At 33.6% G+C, this 11,148-nt stretch overlaps 1 non-coding gene across 1 annotated transcript; it reads right to left on the bottom strand.

Moving 5' to 3' along the window:
- Window positions 1-8,471: 8,471 nt before the first annotated feature.
- Window positions 8,472-8,578, bottom strand: LOC128283166 (small nucleolar RNA R71). The gene has a single exon (XR_008273508.1). It is a non-coding gene; the product is annotated as a small nucleolar RNA R71 (small nucleolar RNA).
- Window positions 8,579-11,148: the final 2,570 nt, after the last annotated feature.

The following is an 11,148-nucleotide window of genomic DNA, read 5'->3' as shown; positions in this document are numbered from 1 at the left end:
TCATCCTAGCCTTTATCGTGTGTACTCCATTCTACGAGAAGGTGGTTGTGATGATAAGCCACATTACTAAAACAACGATACGATGGGTGTTTGTGACACTACTGGTTAATAACCGTACAACATTGCAAAACCCGGATACATTGGTATTAATATTAGTATGGATGACGATATTGGTGTGGGCATTAGTGTCGCCATTTGTGTCCGCAATTGTGTTGATATCGGGGCGTAATATGCTAGGAACGAAGGTGGCACAAAATATATACTTGCAAAAGGTGTGGATGCAGGATGATGTAGTAGTGCATAGTGTGGTGCTTGTCAATAAAACATGGGCTTAAAGAAAGGAATAGGAATATATAGAGGGAACTGACGGGGTGTGGTATAGACATCAGTAGCCTTTGTTGGGTTAGAGCCGATGATGAACTCGTTATGACACTTGCTCTGGACCTACGATGCTGGGGCGGTCATTGTAGCCTATTCGGATAAAGGTACCTACTCCTTGCCTCCACCGATAGTAGGAATGGCTTGCTAGTGACTCTAAACCAAGGCATCTACTCCAAACAGGTCATCGTGCTCGATGAGAAAAAGTGTTTACAAATGGGTAAGAATTCTATACTACGATACCAAATGTCGATGTACTCCTTGTGGAAATCTCACCAATTTTCATCGGTCTTCCTCTACATATCAAGCTTGTGTAATGATTTCATGCTTTGCAATAGTGGCGGAATTTTGTGCCTCCACCTGAACTGTCGCATCACTTGATCTGATTCGTGCATCTCCACCATTGTGTAAACTATCAATGGTACCTTTGCGTCCTACATACTCCAAATGGCCAAAAATTCGAGTGGGATGCATTCTATGATATCCGGATCGACATATGACATCCATTCAAACTATAGTGCACAATTATATTTTTTTATATACAAAATTTTAAATTTCAAATCATTGCATAATTATTATAGGTTTGAAAAAATCAATAACTAACCTCGGCTTCTGAGCATTGATCTAACATTAGCCGAATATCTTTGAGCTACTTTGGTAGTCTTACATAACTCGGCCCATGGTTCCACCTATTCAAGCAATATGTTAATTCAAACATATAATAAATAAACCACATTTACTATATTAACTATATATTATTATTATGAAATGAATTTTACCTAGTCACCAATGAGAATGTATAAAGGTCGTTCACTTGGGGATGTAGAAATGGTAGTCGCCACCACACCTGTGAATACAATAGGAGCAAACAACCATTGATTGACATCTTATCCGATTTTGTCGCCCAACACAACTCCCAATACAACATGGCCAACACGACTAATCTCCAACTCAGTCGTCCACATTCTTTAAAGTCGACTAGGTGTAGTAGGCACCTTATGTGTACCAAATTTCAAGATTTATTGGGCATTAGAATGCCCCCAATTAATATCATGATGAATCCTTGGGCGTATTATTTTTTGAAGATGTCAATCGCGTCCTTAGGAAGTTTTTTGAAATTGTTTTCTAACAACTTCACATCTATCCGACCACCTTGAAACTTGTTCAATACCTTCCCCAAAAATGTGTCACAAAGGTCCACTTTACTAGGAAAGATCGCTGACCCCGTAACAACTGGCCCATACATTTGTAACTGAGTTGTAAAGTTACATCCTCGAGTGTGATTGTACACTCACTGCATAGAAGATGGAATGTGTGTGACTTGGGTCTCCAATCTTTCCACCAACCCGCTAATAAGTTTCGGATCCAATTTGCAGCCCCCGAGCATATGAGACACATGTAAGAATCCTTTGTCTTGCAAATAACCATGAATGTCAGTATTTGGGCTCTTTGACAAATTATGTATGAACACCTCCAAAACACAACCATCCGCCTATTTATATCGACAAAATAAAATATTTTAAAAATTAAAAAAAATTAAAATTAACTTAATTGAAAATAACAAAATTTAAAATTTCTTGTTATCATTATCGTTTAAGCAGCAGAAATGTACTTGTTGTTGAAATGAATCAGAGAGCTTGCCATTCGTGAAAATTTAATCAAAATGACTAATATACGAAATAATAAAATAAAACTATAATATTTTTAAACAAATCTAATAGAAAGTTTCAAACAAAACTTGAGAAAATTGAGAGAATTGAGAGTTTAGAGAGAATAGAGATTTGCCATTCATCTAGCTAGACGTGCTTCCGTATTCTCTCTTCGAAAACAGCTTATTTCCCTAAATTTAAAAAGAAAACGACCTATTTGACCAATTAAAAAAACCATCATATTTTTCTAATTTAGTCGAATAAAGGTTGGATAAAGGGGATATGTGATATCGTTTCAAAACTATCCTTATTCCATCTTCAATTTGCAGATGACATGGTGATTTGTCTTAAGTTCACCAATATCATTGCTTATTTGTTGCTTTGTTTGGTTGTATAGTTGCTTCACTCCCTATGAAATATTTAGGATTTCCTTTTGGAATTAATCTAAGAAGTCTAGTTGTTTGAAAGCCAATTATTTATAAATTCAAAAAGAAATTTGTTGGGTGGAAAAAGAAGTTCCTTTCTCTAGGGGCTAGAGTTACACTTATTAATTCAATCTTATCGGCACTACCTATCTTCTATATGTTAGTGTTATCTATAGAATTGTTAGATTCCGTAGAGCTTTTTTATGGAGTGGTGTTGATGGCAAAGAAAAACTTGCTAAGGTGAATTAGAAGACTGTGTGCAAATCGAAATTGTTTGGAGGACTCAAAATCGCAGTTCTTAATATGAAAAATAGAACACTTGTTTCAAAGAGGTGGTGGAGGTATGCAAATGAGCCATCCTCACTTTGGAGAAAAGTCAATGAGGCAAAGTAAAAGAAGAATTTGTAACATTAGATTCCAAAGTATAATCGTAGAGAGAAAATATTAGACATTTGGAAAGCTATTGTGGGTCTTATCGATGACAATGAAGTAGGGAGTTTTGTTTCTCAAACTTGTTTTAGGTGGATTGTGTAACACCCTTAACCCCGTCCCATTACTAGAACAGGGTTACTGAGTATTACCAGTCATTATAGTACATTTGCACATAAACGAGTATAAATGCAATATATCCATCTAAATATAATTTTTAATGGGTCCACAGTACTTTACAAGTATAATTAAAACAAACTGAAATTCGATCCTAAAGCTTAGTAAATTTTTTGTGAAATTTAAATTTTCTTCTTTTGAACAGTAACACATACCTGTGTGGCTAATTTAACATGCCCGTGCGGCATGGGACACGCCCGTCTCTTCAACCCGTGTGCAACACTGACTTTTAAACACGGCCATGACACATGTCCGTGTGGCCCGCCCATGTACTAAACTGACTTTAAAACACAGCCGTGGCAACCAAGGCACACGCCCGTGTGACAAACTATGTGAACTCAAAAAGAACCTTGTAATTTAAAAATTTACCAATCCTGTAAATTTCAATCCACAACCAATTCAAATGCCTATATTAAACCAATCCAAATGCATTTTATATATTATCTAATACTTAACTTTAAACACTTATCATGTATCATTATCAATTATCAATTTACTTATTTAGTATTACAATCACAACCCAATATAACACACTTAAGACATCTTAGGTACATGCCATTACCAATAATTAACATGCTTTACCTTTTTGAGTTCAGGATCGGCTTATGATGCTAATTCGACGATCTATCTTTAACCTAACCTGCGCACGGAAACAAACCGTACGCTGAGTATGAACTCAGTGGTATTTCTATAAACCGATACTTAAGGCAATAATCATATATTAATGAACCTGAGAATTCAATCTATTACTCCTAATAGTTCAATCATTTGTTTTTGATATATAATGCTAAGATCTTGTTAATCACTTTCAATGAAATGTATACAATTTCAATTTTTGTTCATTACCGTCGATTTTTCATATTTATTCAGTAATAACATGTGTTCAGTATCATTCAGACATTCAAGAGCGATCAATTATTCAAGAACAATTAGTTTTTTCAGTACTTTTATTTACAATTCATTTGAGTAATAATATTATTCACCTTTCATTCAATATTCATACTATATCATTTCAATAATATCAATATTCTTTGGTAACAACCAATTGATCTTTATCGTTCAAGCATCAAATACCAACAGTAATAATCGATTAATCAAGAATATTCATTTATTCAAGATCGATCGCTTATTACGTAATACCAATTATTCAAGAGCGGACGTCTTTAATACTTTTCATTACCCTATTAACATGACTCAAACACGGACGGATATATGATCCAACCCACACATCGGGATAGTATCTGATGTTTCATCTACCAAGTCGAATACACCGTAAGGGTAATAAGAATAAGAATAATAGCGGTACACAAAGTACCTCCTGAACAAATCCGAGCGAATAAGAATACCAGTCAGTGGAGTACCTCTTCGAAACTAATCTGGAGCAGATCCACATGAGTCGACACATATAGTGTCTCATTGACACACAGTCAGAATATCCCTGAACACTTCCAATCCTATGGCATGCCAACTATATCCGACTAGCCCGATACAGTTAATTGGGTATACAGCTCACTTTCTCAATTCACTTTCACTTTCAATCAAATTCAAATCATCATTCTTTTCTCAATCAATATACCTTTCAAATAATCACATATTCCATAATTCACTTATTTAATTCAATTTGCATCACTTTCATTTTCACTCAATATTCATATATTCTATTCAATATCAATAATCACTAATAATTCATGAATTTTTATTCAATTCAATACCATAATAATAATAATAATACTTACCATTCATATAAATAATAAATTCAACAAATAATTATTAAATTTGGTTTATAGAAATACAAACTGTAATTCTCGAGTTTATAGAAATACAAACTGTAATTCTCGAGTTTACTCGATATCCTCGTCCACTTTCTCTTTCCCCTTCTTCGATGACATTTCTGGCGCTATGTTAGCTACGGGAAAATTTACATTCATTCAAAGTCATTAATATCACATTCTTAAGATTTCCATGTAAACTTTTCCATAAATTTCAATTTAGTCCTTCCACCATAACCATTCTTTTTCTTCAAAATTAACTTAAGTTTTCATCTTTATACTTGCTTAAAATAAATTCCAGCTTTTCATATTCAACATAAAACTTAAATTCTGAATTTCTTTCAACTTAGTCCTTACTATGTCAAAACTTAACTTTCTCTTTATAATTTAATCCTTTTCCCACTTCTAACTTAAATTCCTTATCAATAAAACTCATAATTCATCATTTTATTCAACATGAATAATATCTAGAAATCTAATAACCTTCAAAATATCAACTTAATTTCATCAAAGCTTTATTCTAAAACTTCTAAAACATCAAAATTAAGTGAAAAGGGGCTAAATTGACATACCTATTTAAACCTCAAGCTTCAACCCTTCAATTTTTCCTTTCTTCTTTCTTTTCTCCTTTCTTTCTTTCTTTCCATGCTTTTCGTTTTGCCTATTCTGTTTCTATTTCTATTCTTTTCTTTCCTTATTTCATTAAACCATTATATATATAATATAATAACTTAATAAATATCTATTATAAAAATCTATTTAATAACAAATATTCTTTTAACATTTGTATCCATTTATAATATCACACTTGTCTTTCTCTAATCTATTTATTATATAAATATCTTTTACTTAATAATAATATATAATTTAATAATATACTTATATAATAAGTAAATATACATGTATTTTACAAATATACATATACTAATATTACACATGTCACTATACATACCATACATTTGTCAACTTTTTATTTATTTTCACATAAAAATCTTATAATATAATTATTTAATTAATAAATACCTTTTATAAATAATAAATATCTATTAATACTTAAATACAAGCATTACAAGTGTATTTTTTTATTAATACACTTGTACCCAATCATTACCACACATTTGTCTTACTTTTATTTATTTATCATATAATATCAATTTAATAATAATAAATACATTAATATTTACTTAAATAATAAGCAAATACATACATGTATTACAAATGTGTGTATTATATTTATTACACTTGTATTTTATTTTTGCCATACACTTGGCACTCTTTTTGGCTTATTTACATATTTAGTCCTTTCAATTTTCTTTATTCTATAATTAAACTTTCACATTTCATTCAATTTAATCCTTTTATCCAATTATCCTTAATTTAAGCTAATTCACTTAATTAGACTCTAATTAACCACTCGATTAACTTCATAAATATTTTTAATAAATATTTACGAATCCATTTTTCAGAAACGGAGACCCGAAAATACACTTTTTTTATAACGGTAAAATTCAGGTCATTACAGATTGTTGGATCTAGTAGTGATGTTTTCTTTTGGTATCATTCTTGGTGTGGTGCAGGGGTGATAAAGCGAAAGATATACATATTTTTACCCCATGCTTGACATATTTATGGATGATTTTTCCTTGGTTTTATTAAATTCGATGCTCCTAATTCTTTAATTTCATGTTTTATACTCAGGAGAGCTTAGGATAGCAAAAGGAGCAAGAAACGGACCAAAAACTGACAAATTGGGCCTAAATCAGTGTTACACATGGCCTAGGCACTTCCACACGGGTAATACACACGCCCGTGTATGACACACGGGTAGATTACACGACTGTGTGTCATGGTTGTGCCGACTAAGAACCAACTCAGTATTGCACACGGCCTGACACCTTCACACAAGCGTGGCTCACGACCGTGTCCCTACCGAGCCTAAGCCTAGTTCTATTCAGAAAAGGTCACTTTTGAGAGTTTTGAAGCATTTTAAAGCCTATATAAACACCTTAGAAGAGGATTAAGGGGGATACACAGAGTTGGAGGCAGAAAATACTCGTGAATAGCCATCGAAATCACCTTGAAGCCAGGATCCACATCAAGACTGAAGATTTCCATCCAATTTCCTAGAAGTTCTTTAGGTTTTCTTTATGTTTTGTTGTTTTCCAAACATTAAGATGTTTTCCATTATTATTATGAACTAAACTCCCTAAATACCTAAGGGAGATGAACCCTATGACGAATCTTATTACTATTTGAATTATATGATAAAGACCTATTCTTATTCTTAATAGTGAGTTCTAAATTTTTGTTTTAATATTCCAAGGTATTAATTCAGGTTTTGATGTGCTTAATCAGTGGAGCAAAAGTCCCTGTTTAAGAGTAGATCATCCATAATTAAACGGAGTTGAATCCACTCCTAGAGATAGGACGACATAAATGTGTCAGATTAGAGTCAAATCTAATAAGGGAATCCATAGATCGAGTTAATACGACAATAGGGGTTTTAATTAGAAAGAGATTTCAATTAATCAACCTAGAGTCAATTGTTTTTAGTCTCGAAAGGGATAATAACATAAATTAGGGATTTCTACGGAATAAGTCAAGTGAATAAATCATCTAAGTCAAAGGTAATAAGTGAAGTCTAGGTAGATTCTTTCTTGGGTATTGTCTTCTCCATTGGTTTTTTCTAAAGTATTTTCCCACTTTCATCTCTGTCATAATCTTAGTTAAATTAGAAAATTAGTTTAGTTTAAAAACCCACTTTAATTCTTACGCTAGATAATAAAAAGATAGTAATTACTAGTACATTTAGTTCTCGTGGATACGATATTTTCGGTCTTACTATAACTATACTACTGTTCGATAGGTGCACTTACCTTAAGTCGAATTTTTAGTTAGTTACACGACCATCAAGTTTTTGGCGCCATTGCAGGGGATTAAAATATTATGAAAGCTTAATTTTTATTACTTTAGCCTTTAATTTTATTGCAATTTACTTTTATTTTAATTTTTTTTATATTACTAAATTTTTTTTTATTTACTTCTAGCAGGTTTTTATAGTATATGACTAGAAGAAAGCCGTCAGGACCTCTATTTTTTATAGTGAGATAGAAAGCACAGCTCCCAGAAACCGAAGAGAAATAAGGCGAAGCCTACGATACATACAGGAAGGACAAGAGGACAATATTCAAACCACAACTGAGGAGATGGCTGATAATTAAAATAATCAGTTACCTCATGTGGCTATTGCAGACCCAGAAAATCAGAATCCTGCTCTTCGTACTATGTATGATTATGCTAAACCTAGTTTAAGAGGAGCTGAATCGAGTATAGTTAGACCTGCTATTGCTGCAAATAATTTTGAACTGAAACCTAACACGATTCAAATGATACAACAGTTTGTTCAGTTTGATAGTTTGTAGGACGAGGATCCAAACACTCATTTAGCAAACTTTCTGGAATTCTGCGACACCTTTAAGATTAATGGAGTTTCTGAAGATGCTATTCGCCTTCGGTTATTTCCCTTTTCATTGAAGAATAAGGCTAAACAGTGGTTGAACTCGTTACCACGAGAATCAATCACCACTTGGGAACAAATGATCAAAAAGTTTTTGCTTAAATATTTCCTACTGCCTAAAATAGCTAAACGAAGGAATGATATTTCTTCTTCTGTATAGATGGATTCAGAAACACTCTATGATACATGGGAGAGATACAAGGATCTATTGAGAAGGTGCCCTCACCATGGGCTATCACTTTGGCTACAAGTTCAAACTTTTCACAACGGCCTGAATCCTTCAACTAAACAGATGATTGACGCAGCTGCTGGTGGGACTATTAATAATAAGACACCTGAAGAGGCCTATGAATTTATAGAAGAGATGTCATTGAATAATTATCAGTGGCAAGTCATGAGGACAAAGCCGACGAAAGCGGCCGACGTGTTTAACATTGATTCAGTTACTATACTTTCTAATCAAGTAAAAATTTTGAATAGAAAATTTGATGGGTTACTTGGTTCTTCACAGGTTCATCCAATAATGCAGTGCGATGCAATGGGGGTGGAACGAGCAATTCAGAATACCCACCCTATGGCCACAACATAGAGAATGAACAAATGAATTATATGGGTAATAATCCTCAACCTCAAAATAATCCTTATAGTAATACTTACAATGCAGGTTGGAGGAACCACCCAAATTTCTCATGGGGAGGCCAAGGGAATCAGAGACCACCACCCCCTCCAGGCTTCTAACAACAACCTTACCAGCAAGAGAAAAAGCCGAACCTTGATGAGATGATGAAAAAATTTATTTCAGTAGTGAAAACCCATATTCAAAACACTGAAACTGCACTTAAAAATTAGCAAGTATCGATCCAAGGGCTTGAGAATCAAATTGGAAAGTTGGCTAAGATGATTTCAAAAAAACCACTGGAAAGTCTACCTAGTAACACTGAACCCAATCAAAAAGAACATGTGAAAGCAATTACACTAAGGAGTAGGAAAGTGTTAGCTGAATCTGAAAAGAAGCCACCACAAGAAGCTGACAGAACTGAAGGAGAGGAGGGAAAACCCGAAAACAATGACAATCCAATGCCAAAGGAATACAAACCACCAATCCCATTTCCAGTAAAGTTGAAGAAAGACATCATGGATGCACAATTCGGTAAATTTCTTAAACTTTTTAAATAACTACATATTAACTTACCTTTTGTTGAAGCTATATCGCAGATGCCTACATATGCAAAATTTTTAAATGAGCTTTTAACAAATAAAAAGAAGTTTGAAGACTTATCTACAGTGGAACTTAACGATGAGTGCTCAGCCATACTCCAAAATAAACTGCCAACCAAACTGAAAGATCTAGGAAGTTTTACTATTCCCTACTTAATTGGTAGTTTGAATGTTGATAAGGCACTAGATGATTTAGGTGCTAGCATTAATCCGATGCCATATAAAATGTTTAAACAACTTGGTCTTGGGGAATCTAAACCCACTAGGATGAATATTCAATTAGCTGATAGATCTGTTAAATATCCTAGGGGTATTATAGAGGAGGTACTTGTAAAAGTAGATAAATTTATATTCCTTATTGATTTCATTGTGCTTCACATGGATGAAGATGTTGAAGTGCCTTTAATCTGAGGTCGTCCATTTTTAACCACCGCTAGGGCTGTTATTGATATGGGTGATGGTAAACTTGTGCTTAGAGTAGGTGACGAAGAGATTATTTTTAAAATTTATGATGCCATGAGATTTTCTAGGGAACAGGATGACTCATGTTATTTTATTGACTCTATTGATCATGCTACTCAAGATTCTTTTCAGGAAACCATACATAAGGACACGTTGGAACTGTGTATTGCTCAAGGAGAAGAGGTAGATGATGATTCTGAGATAGGTAAGATAAAAGCTAAACTAAACTCCAACAAGCCCTTCCCAAGGCAAGCGGAATATAAGGGTATTAAGGCAAACGATGAACTTAAGCAAAAACCCTCTATTGAAGAACCTCCTAAATTGGAACTTAAACAATTGCCAAATCACTTGGAATGCGTATTCCTTGGAAATAATTCTACATTACCAGTGATTATTGCTTCTAACTTGCAAACCAATGAGAAAGAGGAATTACTCCAAGTATTAAGAGAGCATAAAAGGGCCATAGCTTGGAAATTTTCTGACATTAAAGGGATTAGCCCTTCTTTTTGCACCCATAAAATTTTAATGGAAGATGAATATAAGCCATGTGTGCAAGCTCAAAGACTACTGAACCCCAACATGAAAGAAGTTGTTAAAGCTGAGGTAATTAAACTTCTAGATGCTGGAATTATTTATCCTATTTTTGACAGTTTTTGGGTAAGTCCAGTGCAAGTTGTTCCTAAGAAAGGAGGCATAACTGTTGTAGCCAATGAGAAGAATGAATTAATCCCAACAAGGACAGTCACAGGTTGGAGAGTTTGCATTGACTATAGGAAGTTGAATGATGCCACAAGAAAAGATCACTTCCCCCTGCCATTTATTGACCAAATGTTGGAAAAATTATTAGGGCACATGTACTACTGCTTTTTAGATGGACTCTCTGGTTATTTTCAAATCTCAATAGCTCCTGAAGATCAAGAAAAGATGACATTTACATGCCCATACGGTATGTTTTCTTATCATAGAATGCCTTTTGGATTATGCATTGCTTATGCTACTTTTCAACACTGCATGATGACCATTGTTTGACAAACTCGTAGAAGACATCGTGGAAGTATTTATGGATGACTTCTCGGTATTCGGTAAGTCTTTCCATCTTTTCCTTAAAAATTTAGAATGAGTTC

This window comes from Gossypium arboreum, chromosome 10, assembly GCF_025698485.1.
Source record: "Gossypium arboreum isolate Shixiya-1 chromosome 10, ASM2569848v2, whole genome shotgun sequence".
Classification (NCBI taxonomy): Eukaryota; Viridiplantae; Streptophyta; class Magnoliopsida; order Malvales; family Malvaceae; genus Gossypium; species Gossypium arboreum.
This window is presented reverse-complemented; position numbering and strand designations above follow the sequence as displayed.